We start from the raw sequence: 20,747 nt of genomic DNA, 5'->3' as shown, positions 1-20,747 counted from the left end.
GTAGGAACCAGTGTCCCCCACAGTATGCACCAATGTCCCCCACAGTATGCACCAATGTCCCCCACAGTAGGCACCAATGTCGCCCACAGTAGGCGGCAGTGTCCCCCACAGTAGGCAGCAGAGTCCCCCACAGTAGGCAGCAGAGTCCCCCACAGTAGACAGCAAAGTCGCCCACAGTAGGCCACACTGTCCCCCCACAGTAAGCAGCAATGTCCCCCACAGTAGGCACCAGTGTCCCCCACAGTAAGCACCAGTGTCCCCCACAGTAGGCACCAGTGTCCCCCACAGTAGGCACCAATGTCCCCCACAGTAGGCACCAATGTCCCCCACAGTAGGCAGCAGTGTCCCCCACAGTAGGCACCAGTGTCCCCCCACAGTAGGCACCAGTGTCCCCCGCAGTAGGCACCAATATCCCCCACAGTAGGCATCAGAGTCCCCCACAGTTGGCAGCAGTGTCCCCCACAGTAGGCAGCAGTGTCCCCAACAGTAGACAGCAAAGTCACCCACAGTAGGCAGCACTGTCCCCCCACAGTAGGAAGCAATGTCCCCCACAGTAGGCACCAGTGTCCCCCACAGTAGGCACCAGTGTCCCCCACAGTAGGCACCAGTGTCCCCCACAGTAGGCAGCAGTGTCCCCCACAGTAGGCAGCAGAGTTCCCCACAGTAGGCAGCAGTGTCCCCCACAGTAGGCACCAATGTCCCCCACAGTAGGCAGCAGTGTCCCCCACAGTAGGCACCAATGTCCCCCACAGTTGGCAGCAGTGTCGCCCACAGTAGGTAGCAGTGTCCCCCACAGTAGACAGCAAAGTCGCCCACAGTAGGCAGCAATGTCCCCCACAGTAGGCACCAGTGTCCCCCACAGTAGGCACCAGTGTCCCCCACAGTAGGCACCAGTGTCCCAAACAGTAGGAACCAGTGTCCCCCACAGTAGGCACCAATGTCCCCCACAGTATGCACCAATGTCCCCCACAGTAGGCACCAATGTCGCCCACAGTAGGCAGCAGTGTCCCCCACAGTAGGCAGCAGAGTCCCCCACAGTAGGCAGCAGAGTCCCCCACAGTAGGCAGCAGAGTCCCCCACAGTAGACAGCAGAGTCGCCCACAGTAGGCCGCACTGTCCCCCCACAGTAAGCAGCAATGTCCCCCACAGTAGGCACCAGTGTCCCCCACAGTAAGCACCAGTGTCCCCCACAGTAGGCACCAGTGTCCCCCACAGTAGGCACCAATGTCCCCCACAGTAGGCACCAATGTCCCCCACAGTAGGCACCAGTGTCCCCCACAGTAGGCACCAGTGTCCCCCCACAGTAGGCACCAGTGTCCCCCGCAGTAGGCACCAATATCCCCCACAGTAGGCATCAGAGTCCCCCACAGTTGGCAGCAGTGTCCCCCACAGTAGGCAGCAGTGTCCCCCACAGTAGACAGCAAAGTCACCCACAGTAGGCAGCACTGTCCCCCCACAGTAGGAAGCAATGTCCCCCACAGTAGGCACCAGTGTCCCCCACAGTAGGCACCAGTGTCCCCCACAGTAGGCACCAGTGTCCCCCACAGTAGGCAGCAGTGTCCCCCACAGTAGGCAGCAGAGTTCCCCACAGTAGGCAGCAGAGTCCCCCACAGTAGGCAGCAGAGTCCCCCACAGTAGGCAGCAGAGTCCCCCACAGTAGGCAGCAGAGTCCCCCACAGTAGGCCGCAGAGTCCCCCACAGTAGGCAGCACAGTCCCCCACAGTAGGCAGCAGTGTCCCCCACAGTAGGCAGCAGTGTCCCACACAGTAGGCAGCAGAATCCCCCACAGTAGGCAGCAGAGTCCCTCACAGTTGGCAGCAGAGTCCCCCACAGTAGGCAGCAGCGTCCCCCACAGTAGGCAGCAGAGTCCCCCACAGTAGGCAGCAGAGTCCCCCACAGAAGGCAGCAAAGTCCCTCACAATAAGCAGCAGAGGCAGTCGATAATGACCAGTTGAGCTGGTTGAAACTTGCTGCTTTTGACAGGAGTCCCTACACCTGTGTAAGCAAATTGTCTGAAGTTCTTATTTTATTGAATCAGATATTTTTTTTGTGAAATTTGGATTGAATCCAATTTGTTAGCAGAAATCATGTCAATTCATAGCTCAGGAATATATCAGTGTGTGGCATACAGACAGTCAAAGATGCAAGAAATCTTTTAGAGGCGTGGACGTCTTATCCAGTGTAGTCTACATGAAAACTTATGAATAAAACATGTCTTAACTTCATTTCCCATTGTGTGTGTGTTTTTTTTCTCAATTAGACACATGCAGAAGGGATATAATGGGGCAGAAACATGTTGGATGGGGCAGTATACAAAACATTTGGCAGAACATGCACCATTGGAAGCATTTTTACATCAATGAGACCCGGTCATACAATGAATCCCCCAAGATAAAGAAGATAATTCACTAGACATTATAATATTAACCATCACTGGTCGGCTGTAGGGATGTCCAGTCCACTGCTGGGTTATTATAACAACATGGAGGCCACAGCACAATCCATAGACCCCGCTGTATCGGGAGAACGTGTCCCGGCCTCGTGCCAAGAAGCTTTAATGGAAATGATACAGTGCGGCGAAATGTATCAATCACTACTCAGCGCACAATTGGCAAAGATTAAAGTCTTTATAATATTGAACACAACTTGTATCAACCCTGATCCGGGACATGAAGGAAAACAAATGAACTTGAAGAGATGAGATTTATCAGATTAGTAAAGTTAATTACATTAATCTCAGCGAAGGATGGATCTGGTCACTGGAAACCAAATATAGTGCAGCCGAATGACTGGAAACCAAATATAGTGCAGCCGAATCACCGAAACCAAATATAGTGCTGCCGAATCACCAGAACAAAATATAGTGCTGCCGAATCACCGAAACTAAATACAGTGCAACTGAATCACTGGAACAAAATATAGTGCTGCCGAATCTCCAGGACAAAATATAGTGCAACCGAATCACCGGAACAAAATATAGTGCTGCCGAATCACCGGAACAAAATATAGTGCTGCCGAATCACCGAAACCAAATATAGTGCAACCGAATCACCAGAACAAATTATAGTGCTGCTGAATCACTGAAACCAAATATAGTGCAACTGAATCACTGGAACAAAATATAGTGCTGCCGAATGACTGGAAACCAAATATAGTGCAGCCGAATCACTGGAAACGAAATGTAGTGCAGCCGAATGACTGGAAACCAAATATAGTGCAGCCGAATCACCAAAACCAAATATGGTGCTTCCGAATCACCGAAACCAAATATAGTGCAGCCGAATCACCAGAACAAAATATAGTGCTGCCGAATCACCGAAACCAAATATAGTGCAACCGAATCACTGGAACAAAATATAGTGCTGCCGAATCACCAGAACAAAATATAGTGCAACCGAATCACCGAAACCAAATATAGTGCTGCCGAATCACCGAAACCAAATATAGTGCAACCGAATCACCGGAACAAATTATAGTGCTGCTGAATCACCGAAACCAAATATAGTGCAACTGAATCACTGGAACAAAATATAGTGCTGCCGAATGACTGGAAACCAAATATAGTGCAGCCGAATCACTGGAAACGAAATGTAGTGCAGACGAATCACCAGAAACCAAATATAGAGCAGCCGAATGACTAGAAACCAAATATAGTGCAGCCGAATCACCAAAACCAAATATGGTGTTTCCGAATTACCGAAACCAAATATAGTGCAGCCGAATCACCAGAACAAAATATAGTGCTGCCGAATCACCGAAACCAAATATAGTGCAACCGAATCACTGGAACAAAATATAGTGCTGCCGAATCACCAGAACAAAATATAGTGCAACCGAATCACCGAAACCAAATATAGTGCTGCCGAATCACCGAAACCAAATATAGTGCAACCGAATCACCGGAACAAATTATAGTGCTGCTGAATCACCGAAACCAAATATAATGCAACTGAATCACTGGAACAAAATATAGTGCTGCCGAATGACTGGAAACCAAATATAGTGCAGCCGAATCACTGGAAACGAAATGTAGTGCAGACGAATCACCAGAAACCAAATATAGAGCAGCCGAATGACTAGAAACCAAATATAGTGCAGCCGAATCACCAAAACCAAATATGGTGCTTCCGAATCACCGAAACCAAATATAGTGCAGCCGAATCACCAGAACAAAATATAGTGCAGCCGAATCACCGAAACCAAATATAGTGCAACCGAATCACTGGAACAAAATATAGTGCTGCCGAATCACCAGAACAAAATATAGTGCAACCGAATCACCGGAACAAAATATAGTGCTGCCGAATCACCAAAACCAAATATAGTGCTGCCGAATCACCGAAACCAAATATAGTGCAACCGAATCACCGGAACAAATTATAGTGCTGCTGAATCACCGAAACCAAATATAGTGCAACTGAATCACTGGAACAAAATATAGTGCTGCCGAATGACTGGAAACCAAATATAGTGCAGCCGAATCACTGGAACAAAATATAGTGCTGCCGAATCACTGGAAACGAAATGTAGTGCAGACGAATCACCAGAAACCAAATATAATGCAGCCGAATGACTGGAAACCAAATATAGTGCAGCCGAATCACCAAAACCAAATATGGTGCTTCCGAATCACCAAAACCAAATATAGTGCTGCCGAATCACCAAAACCAAATATAGTGCTGCCGAATGACTGGAAACCAAATGTAGTGCAGCTGAATCACTGGAAACCAAATGTAGTGCAACCGAATCACCGGAACAAAATATAGTGCTGCAGAATCATCAAAACCAAATACAGTGCAGCCGAATCACCGAAACCAAATATAGTGCAGTCGAAACACAGAAACCAAATATAGTGCTGCCGAATCACCGGAACAAAATATAGTGCTGCCGAATCACCAGAACAAAATATAGTGCCGCCAAATGACTGGAAACCAAATATAGTGCAGCCGAATCACTGGAAACCAAATGTAGTGCAGCCGAATCACCAGAAACCAAATATAGTGCTGCCGAATCACTGGAAACCAAATATAGTGCAGCCGAATCACTGGAAACCAAATGTAGTGCAGCCGAATCACCAGAACAAAATATAGTGCTGCCGAATGACTGGAAACCAAATATAGTGCTGCCGAATCACTGAAACCAAATATAGTGCAGCCGAATCACCGAAACCAAATATAGTGCAACCGAATCACCGGAACCAAATAAAGTGCTGCCAAATGATTGGAAACCAAATATAGTGAAGCCGAATCCCCGGAAACCAAATACAGTGGTCCCTCAACATACGATGGTAATCCGTTCCAAATGGACCATCGTTTGTTGAAACCATCGTATGTTGAGGGATCCGTGCAATGTAAAGTATAGGACAGTGGTCTAACACCTGCGGACCTCCAGATGTTGCAAAACTACAACACCCAGCTGGGAGCTGGGCATGCTGGGAGTTGTAGTTTTGCAACATCTGGAGGTCCGCAGGTTGAAGACCACTGTTATTGGAGGTTATACTCCCCGCCGCTCCGGACCGTCACCACTCGTCCCCGCTGCCCTGAATATCACCTTCCATCACTGCCGCCGCGTCCCCAGGGTGTCCCTGATGCTCCGGCAAGGACTCTGCTTCCCTAGCATCCTCGCTCTCTGTTGCCGCCATCACGTCACTACGCACGCCGCTCCTATTGGATGACGGGACGGCGTGCACAGCGACGTGATGACGACGATGGAGAGTGCCGACGATGCAGGGGATCCCGAAGAGGATGCGCCTGAGCCCCGAGGACAGATAAGTGATCATCAACGGACCACACGGGGCACCGTAAACGGCTATCCGTTGGCCGATGGCTGTCCGGGCATGCTGGGAGTTGTAGTTTTTGCTACAGCTGGAGGCGCTCTGGTTGGGAAAATCTGGTATAGGTTATGGTGCAACATTCCAGGAGTTGGAGGATTCATTGGATTAATACCGGCTATTAATTTGCTTAATTAATTATGTATGCGTGACATCACAGGATACACATGTGAGGGGGAATTTTGTCCTATTCTGACCCTATACGTTTTTTATTTCTCCTTGTATTAGGGCCCTGATCTGTAGTTTTTAAGAGTACCATTTTAGTTTTAATGTGACTTTTTGATAGCTTTTTTTTTTTTTTTTATATTTTTTATTAAATTCTGGAGTTGCAGTTAGTTACTAACTACAACTCCCAGCATGCCCTGATACAGTCTGTGGCTCAGCAGCTGCCCCAAACAAAAACTACAACTCCCAGCATGTTGGACTATATAGTAGTATATAGTATAGGTCAATCTTTCCCAACCAGTGGTGCCTCCAGCTGTTACAAAACTACAACTCCCAGCATGTTGGAATATATAGTAGTATATAGTATAGGTCAATCTTTCCCAACCAGCGGTGCCTCCAGCTGTTACAAAACTACAACTCCCAGCATGTTGGACTTTATAGTAGTATATAGTATAGGTCAGTGTTTCCCAACCAAGAATGCCTCCAGCTGTTGCAAAACTACAACTTCCAGCATGTTGTACTATATAGTAGTATATAGTATAGGTCAGTGTTTCCCAAACAAGAATGCCTCCAGCTGTTTCAAAACTACAACTCACAGCATGTTTTACTATAAAGTAGTATATAGTATAGGTCAATCTTTCCCAACCAGGGGTGCCTCCAGCTGTTGCAAAACTACAACTCCCAGCATATCGGACTATACAGTAGTATGTAGTATAGGTCAATGTTTCCTAACCAAGAATACCTCCAGCTGTTGCAAAACTACAACTCCCAGCATGTTTGAATATAAAGTAGTATATAGTATAGGTCAATATTTCCCAACCAGGGGTGCCTCCAGCGGTGGCAAAACTACAACTCCCATCATGTCGTACTATGTAGCAGTATATACAGTAGTATAGGTCAGTGTTTCCCAACCAAGAATGCCTCCAGCTGTTGCAAAACTACAACTCCCAGCATGTTTGACTGTAAATTAGTATATAGTATAGGTCAATCTTTGCCAACCAGGGGGGCCTCAAGCTGTTGCAAAACTACATCTCCTAGCATGCCTGGACAGCCAACGGCTGTCCGGGCATGCTGGGAGTTGTATTTTTGCAACAGCTGGAGGCGCCCTGGTTGGGAAACACTAGTATAGCATATGGTGCAACATTCCATGGAATTGGAGGATTGGTTGGATAAATACCGGCCATTGTATTGCCGGTATTTTTAATATAAAAATACCGGCAGGGTGGCCAAAATACCGGCTGTGCCAATAAAATACCGGCCAGGAGGCAACCCTCGTTATAATGCCCCGTATCTCAGACATCCCGCAGACATCAGTCGCATGTGGAATAGAACGTATCAGTGATTGTGTTGGCGGTTTTCGCCCCAGTAAGCGCGGAGCTTGTTCTGCATTCTGCAGGTCTGCAGCCATATCGGGCTTTGTACATCAGCAGATAAGACGAGATGCCAGCTCTGCAAATTAACATTACTGGGATAAGGAATCGTGCTGAGCTGGCACAAGTCCTCCTGGCTCCTCTTCGCGGTTCGTGAACCTTGGTGTTAATCCATTGGAATTGGTTAAAAAAAAAAATCTTTAAATGCGATAGCTCCAATAAGCAGCTCTATGGCCGACGTTACACACAGTGTCAAGCATTACTCCACAATATGCGCTCCGTCAGGCATCATAATGCTCGCCTGGGTTATCCTCATTAGCCGGAGTCACACTTTATTCCAATAAATAGAGACTGGAAGCGAAAGAGAGAACTTAAATACTGAAGACTCGGCATCCCGGGGAGCAAAGGTTTATAGGCGGAGGGGAATTAGAATAAAGTAAGTGGAGGTGGATGGGAGACGCTTTCTGCACAATGATCATCCTGCGGCAACGAAACAAAAGCTTCACGATACTTAGTGCTGCCGGGGACTGTCGGCCTATTACAGCTACATGTAATTTAATTTAGTTTTTGGCGCCCGTTTTGGGGCCATATAAACCTGTCTATACTGTTACTATGTTACCCTGCTCCTGATGAAGGGAGGGATCCTCCCGAAACGCGTAATCTTGTCCTTTTTTTTTTTTTTCTTTCAAATCAAATAAATTGTCCTGCTGAGGACTTTTCAATACCTCTGGCTTTGCCTCATCCTTCGCACAAGAGTCAGCAGCGCTAATCTTAAGGTTTTTGTTTCCTGCCTTGCTTCTACTAACTACTCCAGGACGACGTCTCCTCCTGCAACCCTTTTGGCTCAGCAGCGGCTCGCACTAATAGTACCACAATTTGATTGCGGGTTACATGCGCATTACTACTATCACCAGGTGAGCAGCCATCTATAAGCTCCGTGGGGTTGCCCCTCCCCCCCACCCACTATTTTACCCCCGGGTAATACACGAGGCGCCGTCCGTCGGTCTTGTTCCTTTTTTCTCCACATGTAGGGGGACTCTTTTATAATTTTTTATAGGAAAAATCAATTTAGGAACACTATCATAGTCAATCCATTAAGTCCCTCCCAAAATATATGCAAATGAGTAAACCAGAAAGGGAGGAGGGGCTGCTGATTCTTTCCTTTTGGTTAAAGGGATATTCTGGTATTAGTATTTAAAGGGGTATTCAGGCTAAATACAACTTATCGCCTATCCAAAGGGACTGGATCCGGGATTGAATATGTGATGCCACGCCCTCTGATGACATCACGCCACACCCCCTCCATTCATGTCTATGGGAGGGGGCGTGACTGCCGTCACGCCCCCTCCCATAGACATGAATGGAGGGAGCGTGGCATGACGTGACGTCACAAAGGGGCGTGGCATGATGTCACGTCTTCAGTGACGGGCCCCCTGTGATCAGACATCTTATCTCCTATCCTTTGGATAGGGGATAAGATGTATTTGTCCGGAATACCCCTTTAAATAAAACTATCATCTCAGGATATATAACTTACTAATTCATTGATAACACACATTGTACTGGCTTTGAGATGTTTTTGTGGGATTCACCCCTGACTGGGAGTTGTTTAAACCTCTCCTTGTCAGTGGGGTGTTATCTTAGCAGCTTCTGGCCCCTCCCTTTTTCCTGTCAGGAAGTTGTGTAGTCCTCTCCTTATCAGTGTGGTGGTGTCTCAGCAGCTCACCAGCTCCTCCCTCTCTCCTGACAGGAATTAGTCTATAGTAATGAGCGGCAGGGGCCATATTTTCGAATTCACGATATTTCACAAATATATTGACGATTATTCCTCCTGTGTTCGCAAAATTTGCATATTCACTATGTTCATTCATTTGCATATACTCACATGGAAAAATCCCATAAAAATTTGCATGTGAAAAAAAAAAAAAAAAAGAATGTTCGGCATTATGAATACATAGCACTATATTCTAAATATTCGTGAAATTGCGAAGTGCCGATATTCGCCATAAAAATTCGAATTACGAATATTCGTGCTCAACACTAGTAGTCTAGTCCTCTCATTGTGTAATGTGGTGTTGTCCCGGCAGCTCCCAGGTACTCCCTTCTCCTGACAGGAAGTTGTGTAGGTCTGTCATGGTCAATGTGGTGTCTCAGCAACTCCCCGACTCCTCCCTCTCTATTTAGGGTAGAATAAGGTGTGGTTACAGCATGCTTCCTTGTGCAGAGCATTGCAACCGGCAGGGGAGCAGACAGGAAATGATACAGTAGGTGCTGCAATATTATTAATTGTGTGATTCTACTATACAATGAGGTGTTCTGCAACAGCTATTGGCAAAAAATGTGTATGAGAGCTGTGGAAGGGGAATAGGCAAGGTGGGAGGACTGTGATGAAGAGCTGAGGGGAAACAATGTATTCTGGGAATTGTAGTACTGAGCAACTGCTCCACCAGGAAGTAGTGTTTCTGACATGGCTGTGCGGTGTCCGTTGCTGCCGTGGCGCCGTGTCTGCGGGGGGGTGCGGCCCATAGACTGGTTTGAGTGGCATTGGGGCCGCTCTGCCGGTGGGTCGTTCCCCCCTGTGGGCATTGGTGTCGCGGCGGTGGTGGTCGCCGCTCGGTGCTGCGCCATTTTATGCTAGGGACGTTAGGGACCCACTCTAAATAGGTGGCCTTGACGTGGCGAGTGGGCTTGTACTTTTTGATCAAAAATGTATACTAACAACCTGTTAGTTTTTGATATTATGCTGAGAAGCAATCAGATCATTATACAAGATTGTAGATGTGCACCATGTCTGTTTTTCTACCCGAATTCACACTGTGATTTCTATCCCCTCTTTTTTTTTTTTGTTTGAACATGTTGTCTGCACTCTTCCCCACCCCCTCAGCCCAATCCTATATAAGTAGTAGTTAGCTACACATGGGTCATTTCTTTCCTAGCAGCCTCCCAGTCTGACTGGGAGAGCATGGTAAGTGAGCCATTACACCTTGTTCACACTGGTGTGGTGCAGTGCGGTGTCCGTTGCTGCCGTGGCGCCGTGTCTGCGGGGGGGTGCGGCCCATAGACTGGTTTGAGTGGCATTGGGGCCGCTCTGCCGGTGGGTCGTTCCCCCCTGTGGGCATTGGTGTCGCGGCGGTGGTGGTCGCCGCTCGGTGCTGCGCCATTTTATGCTAGGGACGTTAGGGACCCACTCTAAATAGGTGGCCTTGACGTGGCGAGTGGGCTTGTACTTTTTGATCAAAAATGTATACTAACAACCTGTTAGTTTTTGATATTATGCTGAGAAGCAATCAGATCATTATACAAGATTGTAGATGTGCACCATGTCTGTTTTTCTACCCGAATTCACAACTTACTAATTCATTGATAACACACATTGTACTGGCTTTGAGATGTTTTTGTGGGATTCACCCCTGACTGGGAGTTGTTTAAACCTCTCCTTGTCAGTGGGGTGTTATCTTAGCAGCTTCTGGCCCCTCCCTTTTTCCTGTCAGGAAGTTGTGTAGTCCTCTCCTTATCAGTGTGGTGGTGTCTCAGCAGCTCACCAGCTCCTTCCTCTCTCCTGACAGGAATTAGTCTATAGTAATGAGCGGCAGGGGCCATATTTTCGAATTCACGATATTTCACAAATATATTGACGATTATTCCTCCTGTGTTCGCAAAATTTGCATATTCACTATGTTCATTCATTTGCATATACTCACATGGAAAAATCCCATAAAAATTTGCATGTGAAAAAAAAAAAAAAAAAGAATGTTCGGCATTATGAATACATAGCACTATATTCTAAATATTCGTGAAATTGCGAAGTGCCGATATTCGCCATAAAAATTCGAATTACGAATATTCGTGCTCAACACTAGTAGTCTAGTCCTCTCATTGTGTAATGTGGTGTTGTCCCGGCAGCTCCCAGGTACTCCCTTCTCCTGACAGGAAGTTGTGTAGGTCTGTCATGGTCAATGTGGTGTCTCAGCAACTCCCCGACTCCTCCCTCTCTATTTAGGGTAGAATAAGGTGTGGTTACAGCATGCTTCCTTGTGCAGAGCATTGCAACCGGCAGGGGAGCAGACAGGAAATGGATACAGTAGGTGCTGCAATATTATTAATTGTGTGATTCTACTATACAATGAGGTGTTCTGCAACAGCTATTGGCAAAAAATGTGTATGAGAGCTGTGGAAGGGGAATAGGCAAGGTGGGAGGACTGTGATGAAGAGCTGAGGGGAAACAATGTATTCTGGGAATTGTAGTACTGAGCAACTGCTCCACCAGGAAGTAGTGTTTCTGACATGGTAGGGAAGAAGACTACAGATGCACTACAACTACTACCATGCCCTGACAGCCGAAGGCTGAGACTAGATAAAACTGTAACAAACACATAAATAAATAAATAAATAAATACATTAATAAATGAATCAATTAATTAATTAATGAATTAATTTACTGAAAGTAAAGATCAGGGAATTATGCAGAATTGAAACACAATGGCCCTCATTTACTATTCTAAACCGACTTGTTTTGTCGGGTTCTTTTGTCGCATCTTTGTCTGCGCCATGTCGCAGACATCGTGCGCCAGTCTGCGACACGATGCGACATTTTTTCCCGACGGACCCGATTTGGATTCTCTCAAACCCGAAAAAGGGCCGTAACCCGACATTTCTGAGCTTTCCCACGTATTTATAAAGGTTTCCAACCCGAATTTGTTGAATTGTTGTGGATGTTTTCCCGACAGCTCAGAGGAGTTGGAAACCAAAACCAACAAAACGCACGTGCGACAAACAGGATGCGACATAATAATAAATACCAGGGGAAAAAAGCAGTCGGGTAAGAAAGTAAGATTGATTTACAACCCAATTTTCTAAGTAAATGAGGGCCAATGTATTAGAAGTTCTGTGAATTTTTTAAAACTTTTCCCCAAGAGGATTATATGTATGTCAATTACCATATATGCTATAATAGAAGGGAACATCCTGTAAATTGCAGGTTATATGTATGTCAATTACCGTATATGCTATAATAAAAGGGAAAATACTGTAAATTGCAGGGTTATATATATATATATATATATATATATATATATATATATATATATATCTCAATTACCGTATCAATCTCATATGCTATAATAGAAGGGAAAATACTGTAAATTGCAGGGATATATATATATATATATATATATATATATATATATATATATATCTCAATTACCGTATCAATCTCATATGCTATAATAGAAGGGAACATCCTGTAAATTGCAGGGTTATATGTATGTCAATTACCGTATATGCTATAATAAAAGGGAAAATACTGTAAATTGCAGGGATATATATATATATATATATATATATATATATATATATATATATATATCTCAATTACCGTTTCAATCTCATATGCTATACTAGAAGGGAACATACTGTAAGTTTCAGGGTTATAGCTCCTCCGTGTCTCCATAAGAATTTCACATGAATGTTTTCTAATTGTGCAGAAACATATTGCTGAGATCTCCCAGTGTAGTCTGCAAACTTGGAGCATTTCCAGAGAGAGAGACCATCTGCCCTTCTGGCATGACTCTTATATGTATGATGGCCGGGGACCTTATACATTTCATAGAATGAAGAGCCTTACTCTGTCTATTGGGACGACTGGGGCTGAGACCTTTCTTCTGCTTCACTGAGTTTAGCCCCTTTGGTCCCAGTGTTTTGGAGTTAACTCTTGGTAGCCCATCCATTGTCTTCCTTACAATTGCAATATTATTCTAGATTGTTGCCAATTTGACTTTATTGTGGAATGTGGACTGAAATATATCATAAATCACGTGTCAGTAATCAGTAAAATTTACATTGGGAATTAAATAAGTTAAATAATTGTCCAAGACTAAAGAGGACACCATCCCAAAAAGCTGGCATTTTTGTGCCTTTACTTAAAGGGGTACTCTGCCCCTTAACATCTTATTGTTGGGACTCCTGCGATCTCTGGCCTGGCACATTTATTTCCAAATGTCGGCTTCGGGGGGGGGGGGGGGGGGGGGGGCGTGAAGTCACCCCATGCCACCTCCATTCATGTCTATGGGAGGGGGCATGACAACATAGCCGTCACACCCCTCCACATACACATGAATAGAATTGCTGGCCCAGAGATCGCAAGGGTCCCAGCGGCCGGACCTCCCACAATCAGACATCTTATGACCTATCTAGGGGATAAGCTGCCTAGGGGGGGGGGAAGTACCCCTTTAAAAAACATGAAACTGTGTAGTAAAGCAGTTCTTGTGCAATCCCATCCAGGTCCATAGAAGATCCATTTGGAGGTTTGAGATCTTCTTCTGAAGACTCAAATGTCCCCATCTCATTGTCTGAAGAAGCGGTATTCTATACCCCCAAAACATGTCATATTGTATTGGATACCGATGTCTTCTATTGATGTCTCAGGTTTTGTGCGTCCACATGCAACTCTGTGTGAAAAATCTACATGAACATTTTGTCTTCTTTAGCACAATATACCAAGAAAGGACGCATCTATTTGTTTTCATGATCTTTTTACTCTTTCTGGAGATTCTGTCTCATAGAATTCTAGTTCTTGTGGCTTTAGTTGGAAGACATGATACAATGTAGCAGAGCGGTCTCTTCCATGTGATGATACAATGTAGCAGAGCTGTCTCTTCCATGTGATGATACAATGTAGCAGAGCTGTCTTTTCCATGTGATGATACAATGTAGCAGAGCTGTCTCTTCCATGTGATGATACAATGTAGCAGAGCGGTCCCTTCCATGTGATGTTACAATGTAGCAGAGCGGTCCCTTCCAGGTGATGATACAATGTAGCAGAGCGGTCTCTTCCATGTGATGTTACAATGTAGCAGAGCGGTCCCTTCCAGGTGATGATACAATGTAGCAGAGCGGTCTCTTCCATGTGATGATACAATGTAGCAGAGCTGTTTCTTCCATGTGATGATACAATGTAGCAGAGCGGTCTCTTCCAGGTGATGATACAATGTAGCAGAGCGGTCTCTTCCATGTGATGATACAATGTAGCAGAGCGGTCCCTTCCAGGTGATGATACAATGTAACAGAGCGGTCTCTTCCATGTGATGATACAATGTAGCAGAGCGGTCCCTTCCAGGTGATGATACAATGTAACAGAGCGGTCTCTTCCAGGTGATGATACAATGTAACAGAGCGGTCTCTTCCAGGTGATGATACAATGTAGCAGAGCGGTCCCTTCCAGGTGATGATACAATGTAACAGAGCGGTCTCTTCCATGTGATGATACAATGTAGCAGAGCGGTCCCTTACAGGTGATGATACAATGTAGCAGAGCGGTCCCTTCCAGGTGATAATACAATGTAACAGAGCGGTCCCTTCCAGGTGAAGATACAATGTAGCAGAGCGGTCCCTTCCAGGTGATGATACAATGTAGCAGAGCGGTCCCTTCCAGGTGAAGATACAATGTAACAGAGTGGTCCCTTCCAGGTGATGATACAATGTAGCAGAGCGGTCCCTTTCATGTGATGATACAATGTAGCAGAGCTGTCCCTTCCATGTGATGATACAATGTAGCAGAGCTGTCCCTTCCATGTGATGATACAATGTAGCAGAGCGGTCCCTTACAGGTGATGATACAATGTAACAGAGCGGTCCCTTCCATGTGATGATACAATGTAGCAGAGCTGTCCCTTCCATGTGATGATACAATGTAACAGAGCGGTCCCTTACAGGTGATGATACAATGTAACAGAGCGGTCCCTTCCATGTGATGATACAATGTAACAGAGCGGTCCCTTTCAGGTGATGATACAATGTAGCAGAGCGGTCCCTTCCAGGTGAAGATACAATGTAGCAGAGTGGTCTCTTCCATATGATGATACAATGTAGCAGAGCTGTCCCTTCCATGTGATGATACAATGTAGCAGAGCGGTCTCTTCCATGTGATGATACAATGTAGCAGAGAGGTCCCTTCCAGCTTGTCCTCACTGACAGTAGTGGCACACAAGATGACAGTGGGAAGATTTTTCCCTGCGCTCACAGCTGTCAATCAAGGAAGTGTGTCCATGACATAGGTGATGATGCGTGGACACAGCAGGACTAGTATGTGTCCAAGCAGTCAGGGGGGAGGGGGCAGTTGTTTGACTGGATTTTTCTGAATGAAATACTGAACATTTTCTAATGAAAGCAATTGCAAAACCTATTGGTTATACCTGCTTTACAACATATCAAAAGTTTTCGTATCTGACAGCGCCCCTTTAAGGAAATGTTCAGGGGACACTTTCCTAGGGAATGGATTGAGGAACTGAAGTCACAAGGAACATTTCACAGCAAACAACCATAACTATATTCGATCTAAAGATACAGAAGGTATGAGAAGGTGGCCAACGTGCCCAACCCCAGGGATCCTCACACTTTATGGAAGGCCTCTAGATTAGACTTTCAGCTTGGAGCAAGATCAGCAATGTTTGCAGTATGAGGCTTGAGACTTTCTTGCAAGCGATGGACCATAAAAGACTTGTGTCGAGCCAAAAGTCTACGGCTAGCAATTCCTGAAGGTGACGGTAAAAGACTGCCTGTCCTTGGCCATCACAAAGTCAAGCTAAAGAGCACATAGCTCAGTTGTTATGGTCAAATAATCTAGTTTTATGGTAGAGCCACAAAAGTTCTAAAAGGGTGATTTGTACTGGAAGCCCCGAGACTGCTCATACCGAGGCGCTCCACCTTCTAGGAGAGGTTAATACGTCTTTCTATGTCTCAATCTATAAAAGGGAAGCACATGGAGCACTTTACATCAGCCTTGCTCTCATCTCCCTCCACCATGAATGAGATTTATCACATCGCGTGGACGCTCTGATTCAGCGACATTCTCTTAAACTGCATTTTAAGACCCCATTTCGATGACAATCTTTACAGCCTGGCAAAAAAATAAATAAATAAATAAAACATTCTGGGTCTCATCCGCTCCCTTTATTGAGCAAATGCAAGAATGAATCATCCGGGGTCCTAAATAGCAAATAAACTACCAGCACCATAAAGATTACCGGCCCCGGGGCCTTCTAACAGTAGTTGGAGAATCACAATTACAGGATTTAGGAAGGACTCTTACAGTGACCGTCATAATACTCCATCCCATACAACACCCAACATTTATTACCCTGCAAAAACAAGAATTCATGCAGACCAGACATGGCGAGGGTCACTGCATTAATATCATGTTCTTCTTAGTTTAATGGACATAATGGAGCAACAGAGTAAGGGTCAATTCACGCGGCAGAATTTCTGCCTCAAATTAAAGCCCATAGACTTCTATGGGATTCCGCATTCACACTTCTGAATTTCCACTTGCAGAATTTCGCCATGAGTGGGTTTTGGCCGTGACGTCACGAGTCTCCGGCGCTGCACTCGATGCTCCAAACAAACGCCGGGTGCAGCAGGGAGATCGTGGGAGTCCCCAGCGGCAGGACCCCTGTGATCAGACATCTTATCCCCCATCCTTGCATAGGGGATCAGATGTCTAGGGACGGAGTACCACTTTAAGATGTCCATCGATACCTAAATTAAACTCTACCGGAACGGATAAACTATATCGGAAATGATTCACTAGAGTAGCACCGGCCTCCACCATCACCAGATCTGACACCCTGTGACTTTTTTCTTTGGGGACTACATCAAGAGCTCAGTGTATCTAAGCCCCCAGCCAAAGAATCTGACCTACTGGAAACAACATATCGCTGACATAGAGGAATCCATATGGTGGACACGTGTGGTCAGAACGGGAATACAGTCTAGACATCTGCCGTGTCACCAATGGAAATCACATTTCCATTAAAGGCCTAGTCCGCCCCTAGACATCTTATCCCCAATCCAAAGCATAGGGGATAAGATGTCTGATCACGAGGGTCCCACCACTGGGGACCCCCACGATCTTGGCTGCGGCACCCCAGACATCCGGTGCACAAAGCGAACTTCACTCCATGCCGGATGACTCCCGATGCGGGGTGGAGGCTCATGACGTCATGTCCACGCCCCCTCAATGCAAGTCTATGGGAGGAGGCGTGAGGTCCGTCACGCCCCCTTCCATAGACTTGCATTAAGGGGGCCTGGCCGGGATGTCACAAGCCACCGGTGCTGCACCCGACGTTCTAAACATTTATAGTGTTGTAGTGTGTAGATAAAACTAGGATTTATTGTGCTTCTATTTCATGGTAATAATTTTGTGTCATGTTCTTTCGGTTGTGAATAATAATTATATATCCCTTTTGGAATCACCCGATTTTTGTCTGAAATTCCAGCAATGGAACTTCCCAAATCCTAAAGAAAGAAAAACATTTGACAAATCCAAACATCACATTTACCCCCAGAAAACACAGGTGACAGATGACAAGCGCCATCCGTAATCGCTAGCGTCAAGGTGACCTGCGGTTCCGCGGTGCCAGGCGTTTGATGTAATCTCCGTCTTGTAGAACACATTTGATCATCTCACATTAATCAGACAGAGCTAAATGGCCGATACATGCGCCGCCGCTCATTATTTGTGAAACCGTCAAACTGTCCTATCTTGGCAAGAAAAGAGTCCCATAAGAATGATAGAAATCCTCATCGACCGACAGGAGGAAGAATAGGCAACAGATCACACTCACCAGTCAGCAACGGGGCCGCTTCATTGGCAAGATGGGCAACTCAGTAATACAGGAGATATAATGGTCACTGACAAGACAGGACTATAGAGAAATCACATGTAACCAACTGGTCATATACTGGTATAACCTGGGTATATACTGTTTATAATTATATATGTACAAATGGTATAAGTTATATATCTCCTGTATATAGTGATATGGACCATGCTGGTATAACCTGGGTATATACTGTATATAATATATATGTACAGCTGGTATAAGTTATATATCTCCTGTATATAGTGATATGGACCATGCTGGTATAACCTGGGTATATACTGTTTATAATTATATATGTACAGCTGGTATAAGTTATATATCTCCTGTATATAGTGATATGGACCATGCTGGTATTACCTGGGTATATACTGTATATAATATATATGTACAGCTGGTATAACTTATATATCTCCTGTATATAGTGATATGGACCATGCTGGTATAACCTGGGTATATACTGTATATAATATATATGTACAGCTGGTATAAGTTATATATCTCCTGTATATAGTGATATGGACCATGCTGGTATAACCTGGTATATACTGTATATAATATATGTACAGCTGGTATAAGTTATATATCTCCTGTATATAGTGATATGGACCATACTGGTATAACCTGGGTATATACTGTATATAATATATATGTACAGCTGGTATAAGTTATATATCTCCTGTATATAGTGATATGGACCATGCTGGTATAACCTGGTATATACTGTATATAATATAAATGTACAGCTGGTATAAGTTATATATCTCCTGTATATAGTGATATGGACCATGCTGGTATAACCTGGGTATATACTGTATATAATATATATGTACAGCTGGTATAAGTTATATATCTCCTGTATATAGTGATATGGACCATGCTGGTATAACCTGGGTATATACTGTATATAATATATATGTACAGCTGGTATAAGTTATATATCTCCTGTATATAGTGATATGGACCATGCTGGTATAACCTGGGTATATACTGTATATAATGATATATGTAAAGCTGGTATAAGTTATATATCTCCGGTATATACTGATATGGACCATGCTGGTATAACCTGGTATATACTGTATATAATATATATGTACAGCTGGTATAAGTTATATATCTCCTGTATATAGTGATATGGACCACGCTGGTATAACCTGGTATATACTGTATATAATTATATATATATACAGCTGGTATAAGTTATATATCTCCTGTATATAGTGATATCGACCATGCTGGTATATACTGTATATAATTATATATGTACAGTTGGTATAACCTGGTCTTCTCTATTATGTGTATGAGTCATTCATTATTGTATGTGGTGTAATCTGAGTTTTATTATTACAGTCTGGTTTGTAGAATGTTACTCGGCTATTTATGTTACATTTTTCATTTTTCCTCTGATAATATCTTTGCTTCATTGTAGCAGATTTTAAAATAATTTTTCTGCTAAAGAAGGATGAAGATATGTGAGGAGGAGAATGTTGTAAGCAATGATGTATCTGAAAAGAAATCTATTTTATAATGCAGTCTACTGAAGAAAGCATTGACAGAGGATGAAGGAGCGCTGCTCTGAAGTGGAAATGTCTAAATAATTACCATTTCACTGGAAATAACAGCCTAGAAACACCGATGTGGAGCCTATTAAAACACGATCAATAAGGGATTTTGTGGTGAGAGGAACAGTGTTTTTCTCCCTGTCTTCTTCAATATCTTAGGTATGAGGCTCACCTGAGCCTGGCGGACATGTAAGGACAAAGGAGCAGACAAAGTCTTTACATAATGCATCCACGGAATAAAGTGCAAAACCAACCATTCCCCTAAAATACAGTATGCGAGATATATAGTAAAAACTGATTGTTTCTTTTATAATGTTTCGGGATGAAGCATATTGTCTATGAAATAAAATTAACACTGTAATGCTGCCAATAATATAATATATAATACTGCCTCTTATATACAATAATATAACTACTATAATACTGCTCCTATATACAAGAATATAACTACTATAATACTGCTCCTATATACAAGAATATAACTACTATAATACTGCCTCCTATATACAAGAATATAACTACTATAATACTGCCTCTTATATACAAGAATATAACTACTATAATACTGCTCCTATATACAAGAATATAACTACTATAATACTGTCCTATATACAAGAATATAACTACTATAATACTGCTCCTATATTCAAGAATATGACTACTATAATACTGCTCCTATATACAAAAATATAACTACTATAATACTGCTCCTATATACAAGAATATAACTACTATAATACTGCTCCTATATACAAGAATATAACTACTATAATACTGCTCCTATATTCAAGAATATAACTACTATAATACTGCTCCTATATTCAAGAATATAACTACTATAATACTGCTCCTATATACAAGAATATAACTACTATAATACTGCTCCTATATACAAGAATATAACTACTATAATACTGCTCCTATATACAAGAATATAACTACTATAATACTGCTCCTATATACAAGAATATAACTACTATAATACTGCTCCTATATACAAAAATATAACTACTATAATACTGCTCCTATATACAAGAATATAACTACTATAATACTGCTACTATATACAAGAATATAACTACTATAATACTGCTCCTATATACAAGAATATAACTACTATAATACTGCTCCTATAGACAAGAATATAACTACTATAATACTG

General features: G+C 43.8%; 1 protein-coding gene across 6 annotated transcripts in view; it reads right to left on the bottom strand.

Annotated features, from left to right (window-relative positions):
* DAB1 (DAB adaptor protein 1) overlaps positions 1-20,747 on the bottom strand; it is a 705,741-nt gene that overhangs the window by 229,359 nt on the left and 455,635 nt on the right. The window lies entirely within an intron of this gene.

The sequence above is a fragment of the Hyla sarda genome, chromosome 7, assembly GCF_029499605.1.
Source record: "Hyla sarda isolate aHylSar1 chromosome 7, aHylSar1.hap1, whole genome shotgun sequence".
NCBI classification, from domain to species: Eukaryota; Metazoa; Chordata; class Amphibia; order Anura; family Hylidae; genus Hyla; species Hyla sarda.
The sequence above is the reverse complement of the archived record's forward strand: the minus strand, read 5'-3'. Positions and strand labels throughout refer to the sequence as shown.